This window comes from Solanum verrucosum, unplaced genomic scaffold, assembly GCF_900185275.1.
Source record: "Solanum verrucosum unplaced genomic scaffold, falcon-dt-bn FXZP01000108.1, whole genome shotgun sequence".
NCBI classification, from domain to species: domain Eukaryota; kingdom Viridiplantae; phylum Streptophyta; class Magnoliopsida; order Solanales; family Solanaceae; genus Solanum; species Solanum verrucosum.
In genome coordinates, this window is record NW_026020274.1 from 5,320,223 (window position 1) to 5,331,785 (window position 11,563).

The 11,563-nt window shown below is 31.7% G+C and overlaps 1 pseudogene; it reads right to left on the reverse strand.

The window, feature by feature from the left end:
* Window positions 1-6,658: 6,658 nt before the first annotated feature.
* LOC125834039 (purine permease 1-like) lies at window positions 6,659-9,781 on the reverse strand (annotated as a pseudogene).
* Window positions 9,782-11,563: the final 1,782 nt, after the last annotated feature.

Sequence of the window (11,563 nt, forward strand, 5' to 3'; positions counted from 1 at the left end):
AAATTTAATTAGGGTTTATGTCAATCTCCATGAGTCTTTTTTATTATGATTCAATTGATGTTATTCTATCTTGCAAGAAAATCAATTTTGTCATCAATAGGATCAACTAGTGTTGGTACTTATGCTTAACAAACACATTATCCTAAATTAAAGTTTAATATCAACACCAGATGGACACAAATTGATCTTGCAAGAAAATCAATTTTGTCATCAATAGGATCAACTAGTGTTGGTACAGTGATACTTATGCTTAACAAACACATTATTCCTATATTAAAGCTTAGTATCAACACTAGATGGACACAAATCGATCTTGCAAGAAAATCAATTTTGGCATCAATAGGATCAACTAGTGTTGGTACTAATGCTTAACAAACACATTATCTCTAAACTAAAGTTTAATATCAACACTAGATGGACACAAATTGATCTTGCAAGACAATCAATTTTGTCATCAATAGGATCAACTAGTGTTGGTACTTATGCTTAACAAACGCATTATTCCTATATTAAAGCTTAGTAACACACTAGATGGACACAAATCGATCTTGCAAGAAAATCAATTTTGTCATCAATAGGATCAACCAGTGTAGGAACTTATGCTTAACAAATATATTATTTCTAAATTTAAAGCTTAGTAACAACACTAGATGGACACAAATCAATCTTGCAAGAAAATCAATTCTGTCATCAATAGGATCAACTAGTGTTGGTACTTATGCTTAACAAATATATTATTTCTAAATTTAAAGCTAAGTGTTAACACTAGATGGACACAAATCGATTTTGCATAGATTGGACATCTGCCAAAGGGTCTACATCCATCCTCAATGAACATGTTATATCTGAGTGGTCCTTATCTGCCTCTTGCCATCAAAACTGGCATTGTATCCGGGATCTTAGCACTCACAGTAAGTCATTTTTATCCATTACGAGTGGTGGTTCGTGATCAACATTTTTGTGGACTTACAGGAAGGGATTGCAGTAGGAAGGACATTTGCTGCTTTGAAGAATTACCAAGTTGATGGAAACAAAGAAATGATGGCTATTGGACTAATGAACATGGCTGGATCCTGTTCTTCTTGCTATGTTACAACAGGTACCAACTGATTCAATCACGGAGTCAGAAATTTAAATAAGGGCATTAAAGTAAAAAAACTTACGCCAAGGGATCTCTGCCCTTGGCATTATTGGCCTGTGGTTTTAGCTATCTATAGATATAAGTAAGATTTTCTGTTCTGTTTTACCTAGATAAGTTTTACTTTTACAGGATCATTTTCTCGATCAGCAGTAAATTACAATGCTGGGGCTACAGCTGTGCTAATCACCCTGCTGTTTCTAATGCCACTGTTCTATTACACCCCCATTGTCATCTCAGCCTAGCCATTGCAGTAAGCATCCCCTCGAAAGTTTCAGATTTTAAGTCCTTCTGATCTTACCTAACTAATATTTTCTGTTTTTTACTGATGAAATTTTAGGTTGGAGTTTCGGTTTTTAAGATCTTGTTGCATGTCACAAGGCCAAATACTGGTGTCTTGGGCAATATTCCTGGAACTCATGTATATCAAAACATGAACAGATATAGAACAGCAGTTAGAATTCCATCTTTCCTGATACTAGCTGTAGAAGCTCCTATCTACTTTGCAAATTCTACCTACTTACAAGAAAGGTTAGTTACTAACATAGGCTGCACATTCTGTATGTATTTCACAGTTTCATTTACTTGGAATTCCATTTTGTTAACTACAGGATATTGAGATGGATATGCGAAGAGGAAGAGATGATAGAAACCAACCAAGAAACTGCTGCTGCCGGAGTTTGCTGCTGCTGCCGCCTCTGCGCTGCTGCTGCTACCTGCTGCTGCTGCTGATCGAGGCAGCGCCGGTCGAAATGGGTGGAGATGGGCGCCGATCGGGGATGGGTGGGTGTGAAAGAGGAGTGAGAGAGGTTTAGGAGTTAGGTTTTGATATTATTATTCGTTTAAATTTTTTTTAAAAGGAAGTGTTAATTCACCGACCATAGGATGTCGGTATCTTTTAAACTAATTATTTATATTTAAAAATATTTAATAAATATCGACATCGTGAAGTCGATATTATTTAAATATACCAATTTTTTAAAGTTGGTATTTATTAATTTATTTTAATAAAAACTCACCTCGAGGTTGATTTTATTAATTAAAATTATATATATATATAAATTTAATTTAACTGCGCATCATGAACAATTCTTTGTGGGATTGAATTTTTTTTATAGTGAAAATGCCATAAAGCGCAACCCAAGATCCATGATACGAAAACCAAAATCAAAAGCTTCCTTCGTAACTCCCGAAACTTCTTCGTAGTGGCTCCCTTACATCCCTCTGAAGTTTAATTTAATAAATTTAATTCTATAAATTTAAATTATATACCTCCTAATTATATAAATTTAATTTTATCAGTCAGCAAAAGTTTATCAATATCAAATTTAATATATAAATCTCCTTGAATTGATCAACGGTATTTCTTTAATTAATAATATATTTCATATTTGAACCACTAATATATAAGACTTGATTTGTTAAACTACTCGAGGAGTATATAATCAACATATTTCATACTCCGATGAATTATCCTTTACATGTCATTGTCTACGATATGATCATTAAACTTGACATACATTCAAGATCGAACGTAATAATCTTGATAGAACTTGCTTTGTACAGTAATTTACGATGTTCTATTATCTATTTCATAATTAAATGAGATAAGACATTGAAGGTTATACATACAAATAATTAAACAGTTAATTATAAATATAAAATTTAATTAATTGTTATCATGACATTTCTACGAGTATTATCTCGCATTTCATACTCGAATGGATTATATGTAGCTCTTCACCTCTACATCATTACATGAGATATTAAGTTCATGATTTGACGACAGACTGATAGAATTTGTACATTACTCTATAAATATAAGTATAGTTATCTCTTAATTCATATCAACGTAGTTTCATACTCTCAATATGGATTATTGATATTTATTTATTTATTCCACGAATTCTAACTTTTTATTTATAAAAGTATACAAAATTGTTACACTTTTTGAAACAATTAATTGTAGGTGTAAAATGAAAATTTAGTATTATGCACAATAGCAAAATTATGATTAATAGGAATATTTTAAACAAACCGACCTCCGAATATCGCTTTTATTAGAAGTAATTAGATTAAATAAAAAATACCGACCTCATGAGGTCGATATCACATTAAATTTTAAGATAAATAAAAAGTAATCATTTTAATTAAATAAGACTGACATCGGAAAGTCGGTATTTTATATTAATTTATTTTTTGACTTATATAAAATCGTCATCCGAAGGACGGTTTATTTAAAGTTAATTGAAAATACTAATTTATTAATTTTCTGGAAGTCACTATATAAATATTTTAATGAAAATTAATTTAATTACATACTATTTAATTTTACTGATTTCCGAAAATCGGTATTATAATTTTTTTGTTTTTATTTTACACAAAATCGTCCTCCAGAAGACGATTTAATAAAATTAATTCAAAATATTTCTCAATTTTATTTTTTCTATTTAATTGAGAAAAAATAAAATATGGTTATTTATTTATTTATTTATTTAATACCGGCATCAAGAGGTCAGTTTTTATTGTAATTCATTTTTTTCGAGAAATATTCCGACCTCCAGAGGTCGGTATTTGCTTTTCCCGCTTTATTTTGCTTAAAAACCGACTCCTTATAGTAGATTTTCTAAGTTTTATTTATTTTTTGTTTTTTTTAACAATACTGACCTCTGGAGGTCAAAAATTACCGACTTTCATTTGAGGTCCGTAATTTTTAGGTCGGTATTCACTGTTTTTTAATAGTGATATAACCTAATTACATGATTTATAATTGATTTCGACCCATGCTTTATGCTTTGATATTTTTCATCCATGAACTATATATGAACTATGATCATATGATGAATTGAAAAGAGATTTTATGCATGTTTTATGAAAGGATTAAGTTATGATTTAAGGATGCTTTTAAGTTAAGTATATATCAATGGATTGTGAAAGGTTTTCTCACAACTTGGAAGGAAGTCATGATTTTAGATGTTTAGGAAGGTAAGTATCTATTATGAAGAAGTTTATGAAATCTTGGTTTTGAAAGGAGCTACTCTTATACGACTTTATGGCTTGAATTGATATTTTGACTATCACATTTCCTAATGTTATGCTTAGATAATTGACTTTGCCTATTCCGTTGAGATTTTACTTAGCATCGAGAGGACTTTGAGGTGAAGGCTCAATCAAGGTAATATCTAGTAGTAATCTATTAGTCCCACACTACGCGCCCTTGTAGGAATAACTTAAGTGACGGATCCACATAACATTAATGATATGATACGGAGTTCTACCTTGATAAGTAGATTCTCCCTTTTCGGTGTGAGAGTTACACCGAATTTCAAGCTATAGCTCACATGATCTATTATCGGTTAAAGCTAATATCCCATAAAACAACTATTTTTTTTCCTTAAAGCTTTCATTATACCTTTTTATTAATGCTTGACCTTGTCTCATGGTTTTAATTAATGACTTTGCTTTCTAAGCTTTTAAACGTTCTACTTAGTCATGCATTACATGTGTTAAGCCTACTATGATATCACGTCTACGTTTATGCATTTTTCCCCCATACTTAGTATATTCCGTGTACTAATGCATACTTGTGCCTATATTGTTTCATAATTAATATAGGGTTCGACGTTCCTTCTCCTCCCGCTCGTGGCTAGCTTGGATTTCTAATAACTATTGGATTGGTGAGTCATCATACAGCGAGGGCAAAGCCATGAAGACCGTTTATTGCTTTTATTGTTTACTCTTAAAACTTTGTATGTGGTGTATGGTTACGTCTCAACCGCTCTTAAATTATTTTAGAAGGGCTTGTCAAGACTTAGTTATGATTCTACATTCATGTTCAAACTTCCTTTTATGATACGAGACGTCCTACTTAAACTCTCTAATTTTATATTCTATTGTGTTGTATGTATGTCAAGTGGCTTGTGTAGGGTCTTTCGATGTCCTATACGACATGTCATGTCTAGGGTATACTTTGAGTCGTGACAACTATTTCAATATTTTTATTTTAAGTTTAGCTTAGAGGTCATATTTGGTGCACCCGAAATTTTCAAATCCTAAGTTCGCCTTTGAGTACAACTTTTAAAATTCAAATTACATGTCCAAATAAAATTTCCGCATGCCCTTTCTGATGCAGTTCACGATACTAAATAATATGTTGTTAGAATAACTATCCTAGTAGGAAGATCAACTTCAATGTAACCTCTACCTAAACCAATGATTCAAATCATGATTTTAAGTTCATGTCTAACACCTACTTAGTTTCCGCAATGATACTGATTCAACTTAGTCTGTAAGCATCCTTAAAACACTTATTTTTACTCTATATGAGCTTGGACTCACAAATTTATTCCTCTCATATAATCTTTTTTTTTTTTGGAACCCCAGGAAAACCCGCAACCGCTACAACCTTTGCCCTTCGGATGAACACTCTGTGGTGAACACTTTGTGCGCACTGGGTAAACTCCCCACTGTGTAATAGCCTGCAAACTACATAGGGGATGTAAACCGCACTAGGCAAGCCCTATGCGACAGGCTCGACGCAGAAAACATTGAGGGGGATCGATCCCGGGTCATCCGTGTGGATAACCACCCTCCAAACTAACTGAGCCATCCCGAAGGACAACCTCTCATATAATCTTATTGGTCATGAATATTAATTTAAGGCTTTAAGGAGCGCTAAAATTGCTTGGGGCTTCACACGTCAGAATATTCCATTTTTGCAAGTTTACGTCGACATGAAATATTAATATTCCTATCTAATATTGTTATCAACTTATTGTCTTTTTACCTATTTTAATGTAATAAAGTGAAGATATATCTAATCGAAGCATATACAATTATCACAAACTAAAACATTATTTTTTTAGTTTTGATAATATTAAACTAAATATTGTTTCTCAAATTTGCAAGATCATATAAGATACGATCATTTTGGATTTAACATAAGGTTATTAATATATTAACTTCATAAGCTATTTTTCAAATAAGTCATCATTCCTTTTTAATGTAGAAGAGGAGAATACAAAATAGAGAAAAAGAATAAAGGTCAAATACAAAACATTTTGCTCAACACCTTGTTTGGATGGTTGTTACCCGTTGTATTGTTAGTTTAAATACAATGTTTATTTTTTTGATTGTTACTTAAATTCTATTGTATCGTATCGATCGTTTAAATCCATCGTTAGGTAACGACGAAAAGACTCATTTTATGTAACGATCGATTGGTGTGATTGCATTGTTACCTTAATATTATCTTCTCATTTTGTCTTTATTTATTATTTAATAATTATATTTCATCTTTTATACCCTATATTTTCATAGTAGCTCTACTATGTACCCTACTTTTCTTGTTGGTTTATCATTCAAATTATGGATATGTGACATTATGTAACGACGGAAAACTATACAATATATCCAAACATCGTATTCATTAAAACAATACAGTACAATACAATACACCATAACATAATATAATACGTTACATTATGAAACAATACGTAACACTCGAAACTTCATTCTGGACTACATACTTAACTCTAGTTGCAATAGGAAAGGTTGGGATTGATCCTCGTCTATTGTTTTCTGTTTCTCCTTCTTACTTTGCTCATTTTCACCATAAAAGTATGATATGAATCCACAAATAGCTAGAAAAATAGCAATTCCCTTTTCAATTTGAAATTTTTTCATGGAATAAAATCACAGCTAAGACTTCAGTAATGGGAAGTAAGAAAGCACTAATAATTCCAGAGAGCAAAGATGAAGAATAAAAAATTACTCCAACTATTCCCAATAGTGTGAATTGCCAAATAATGGCACAACATACCAGCACCAAATAATACTTAACTTCTCCAATATCAAATTGGCTTGCCTCTTCTTGAATTGCCTGTTCAAATTTAAATAAGTTATTAATAATAATTTTGTTTATTCCCAAAAAAAATTTGCCTATTATAATGATGAATTGTTATACGCACTAGGCAAACTCGGTGCAACGAGCTTGACCCAGAAGGTAAACCCCTCGCTTTCGCTTTGAACTTGAGACCTTCAACATGGAAGTTCCAAATCCAAACCATTGGGTCACCTCGAAGCCCGAAAGGATTAAGGGTGTGTTTGGTATGAAGGAAAACATGTTTTCCAATTTTCTCATGTTTGGTTGGGCTAAGTGTTTTGGAAAATGTTTTCCAAATCAACTCATTTTCCTCAAATTTAAGGAAAATGACTTCCCTTCTAAACTTAAGGAAAACATTTTCCAAAACTCTCTTCCAACTTCAAATTACAATTATTTTTTTGTTGAAAAAATCAATTTATTTTGTCCCTACCCTCAAACCACCACCACCCCCCCCCCCAAAAAAAAATATTTTAAAGCTTATTTTTAAATTCAATTTTTTTACCCCACCCTCACCCCTACCCCTACCCCCACCCCATCCCAAAAAAATATTAAAAATTGTTTTTAAAAAATATTTCTAATTTCAATTTTTTTATTTTTTTACCCCCCACCCACATCAACCCCTCTATCAGCCCCCAACCCCCTTCAAAAAGAAAAAAAAATTAAGTTTGTTTTTAAAAAATATTTTCAACTTCAAATTTTTATTTTTCATCCCGATCCTCGATCACCCACCCCCCTCTCCGGTCACCCCCCCCCCACCCCCAAAAAAAATGAGTTTGTTTTTAAAAAAATATTTACAAATTCAAAATTTCATTTTTTCACCCTACCCTCGACCCCCCATCCACCTCCTACCCAGCCCCGCACCCACCCACCCCTACCCCCCCAAAAAAAAAAAATTTAAGTTTGTTTTTAAAAAATATTCTCAACTTCAAAATTTCATTTTTTTTCATCCTACCTTTGACCCCCCCCCCCGCCCACGCACCTCCCAACCCCCTCACCCATCCACCCCCACCACCCCCCTCCCCACAAAAAAATTAAGTTTGTTTTTAAAAAATATTTTCAATTTCAAAACTTCATTTTTTCACCCCTAGAACCCCCACTCACCCACCCCCTACCAGCCCCCCACCCCCCCTTCCCAAAAAAAATAAAAAATTTCAAGTTTGTTTTTAAAAAATATTTTCAATTTCAAAAATTTCATTTTTTCACCCCTACCCTCGACCCCCACCCACCCACCCCCTCCCCCCAAAAAATAATTTTAAGTTTTTTTTCAAAAATATTTTCAATTTCAAAATTTCATTTTTTTTCACCCCTACCCAGTCCCCCCCACCCCACCCAACCCCTACCAGCACCCCCCCCCCCTACGCCCAAAAAAAATTTTAATTTTGTTTTTAAAATATATTTTCAACTTCAAAATTTTATTTTTTCACCCCAACCCTCGACCCCCCCCCACCCATCCCCCTACCAGCCCCCACCTCCCAAAAAAAAATTTAAGATTTAAGTTTAAAAAAATATTTTCAACTTCAAATTTCAATATTTCACCCCTACCCTCAACCCCCGCCCCCTACCACCCCTCCACCCCCCAAAAAAATTTAAGTTTGTTTTTAATAACTATTTTCAATTTCAAAAATTATTTTCTACTCTAGTAAAAATAAAAGATATTTCTCAAAAATATTTTTCATTCATAAATCAAACACTAAAAATCTTTTCCGAAAAATATTTTCTACTCATCAACTAAACATGAGAAAATAAGTCAAAAATCAACTTGTTTTCCAAAAAAAACATTTTCCTTCATACCAAACACACCCTAAATCTGACTCGTCTATTATTAACAACAAAATAACCCAAATAATCAATTTTCCAATCTTTTTATGTGTGAAAAAAAATAATTCTCAACTTCATTTTTTAATTTCTCACATTTTCCAAGTTCAAAAGGAATTTTGACGTTTTAGTTTCATCATTTGAACTTATAAAATTTGTTAAAGTTTAATTATATTTTCATTATAAATAACAAATCTATTATATAAAAAAAATTAAAATATTTTTTGTCGATTATAATGTAATACTATTATAAAAAGTAAACATTACCTGAAAATCCTTGTTAATAATCACTCCAACGGTGGAAAAAGCAGTAGCAAAAATAGCAATAATCCTTTGAATTTCCAATACAGTAGTGTAAGTAATAGCTTTTTTCGCGTTGATGTAAATCATTTCAATAAGAGGCAATAGTAACCCATAAAGAACGGCTCCTATAACCGACATAAAAAAACCCATCATATAATCCATTGTGGACTCGCCCGCGGGCAAGTCATCGTCTGTCGTCCGCAGCGCCAAAATGGCAGCTGCGGCGATCAACAAAGCAACAGAAATCGCCGAATACGCGGTCAATTTCTGCTTAACGAGTAGCACAGCCAATAGCATAGTGAACGCTAGTTGAGTCGCGTTAATAAGCGTTGAAGTTGAAACGGGTAATTTCACGGGCCCCAAGAGTTAAAGTAGGCAATAAGTCCCGCGAGAATTCCTAGGCCAGCTGAGCCTAGGAATTCTCTAAGAGTAATAAAAATGATTTGAGGATCAATTTTACGACGTTGAAAATACGCGATAGCAAGAGGGATGAGAATGATTGGACAGCCAACGGTTTTTAACCGACTAGACATCCAAATTCTTTGGCCACCATGAAGAAAGTATAAACGAGAGATCAAAGGTCCACCACATCTACCAATTGACAATATAACAATGTTCAAAAATAGTAAGTAATTCTTCATTTTTAATTGTCGTTGTAGTAATACTATTTTTGAGAATTTCCAGTATTAATTCATGAGTATTTATATAAATCTTACCACGTGTTAATTAAATATTGATTGTATGTCTTTTAGAGATCAAAGGTCCACCACATCTACCAATTGACAATATAACAATGTTCAAAAATAGTAAGTAATTCTTCATTTTTAATTGTCGTTGTAGTAATACTATTTTTGAGAATTTCCAGTATTAATTCATGAGTATTTATATTACATCTTACCCATGTGTTAATTTAAGATTGATTGCATGTCTTTTAATTTATTGATATGAGTATTTATATTACATCTTACTAGTTTGATTTTGTTTATTGGTGAGCACGTTGCACAACTTATTATTGTTTGATAATTCTTCAATAAAAGAAGGTTGTGTGTAGTGTATATATAAGTGTTTGTTTGATTTAGTATGAATGAAATTTATTTCATGACTTCTCTTTTCTATTTTTAAAAAAATAATCTTGTAGTGCGAGATGCGTTACTGTGTTGTTTAATACTTATTCACACTCTTGTATATTTTTCAAATACATGTTATGCATTTATTAATTTGACTAGTCACTTTCTCATCTTTCTGGATTCGACTCCCCTCTATTATCCCTTCCCTTCATTTTTTCAAGTGCACGTCTAGATTAGAGACGTGTGTCATATTTTAAGTTTAAAGGTCAAGATTATATTATATTAATAAATATCATAACCATAGTTAAGTCAACTAATTTTAGAAAACTACTCTCCAAATTTGGTAAGAATTACAATATATTCTACACAAAATTTGATATTTATTAATATCATTAATTTCATATTATATTTTTTTATTTAATTATTAAATTGTATGATATTTAAGGTGAGAATCAACTAAACAATTGATGTACAACTAAACTTTGCTCTTGAAATATTATATATACTATATTGAGAAACAAAACAAAAAAGTTAAGAATTATCATTGTGAAAAAAAAACCATAAAATAAAAGATACGAAATAAAAATAAAATAAAAAAAGATGAAAGATTTTTAGAATTAAACGTGAATATCAAAAATATTCCAAGGAGAAAATGTGGCTATTGTGTTTGAAGGGGAAAAATATACTGGACTATTTTTTTTTTTAATAAATATTTTTATCTCTTTTTTTTTTGTGAAAGAGAAGATAACATTGTTTTAAATGCAAATGTTTTTGAAGACTATTATTTATCACATTAAATATAAACATTTCATATTCTACAATTTTAATATTTAAATGTAAATTAAAAATATAAGATGAAATTAATAATATTAATAAATATCAAATTTTGTATGGAACATATTGTATTTTATCAAATTTGGAGAGTGATTTTCTAAAATTAGTTAACTTAACTATGGTTATGATATTTGTTAATATAATATAATCTTGACCTTTAAACTTTAAATGTGACACATGTCTCTAATCTAGACGTGCACTTGACGAAATGGAGGAAAGGGGTGATGGAGGGGAGCCGGATCCCATCTTTCTTAGGTGGTATCGGAGCCAGCTTGCGCGCACGTCAACTATTTCACATGATAAGGTAACTTTAAGTTTACGCAAACACGAAGATATTATCTAGTAGTTTTTTTAGCTTCCGTTGAAATTTAACGTAAGACCTCTTGATTCTCTTCTCATTATATTATCACTACATAATGCTCTTTAATGATTTTAAGAAAAAAATATTCAACCTCTTTTATTTGGCAGAACGAACAAAATGATTGGAAAAAGGAAGAAGATTTAAACAAGAAAATAAAATTC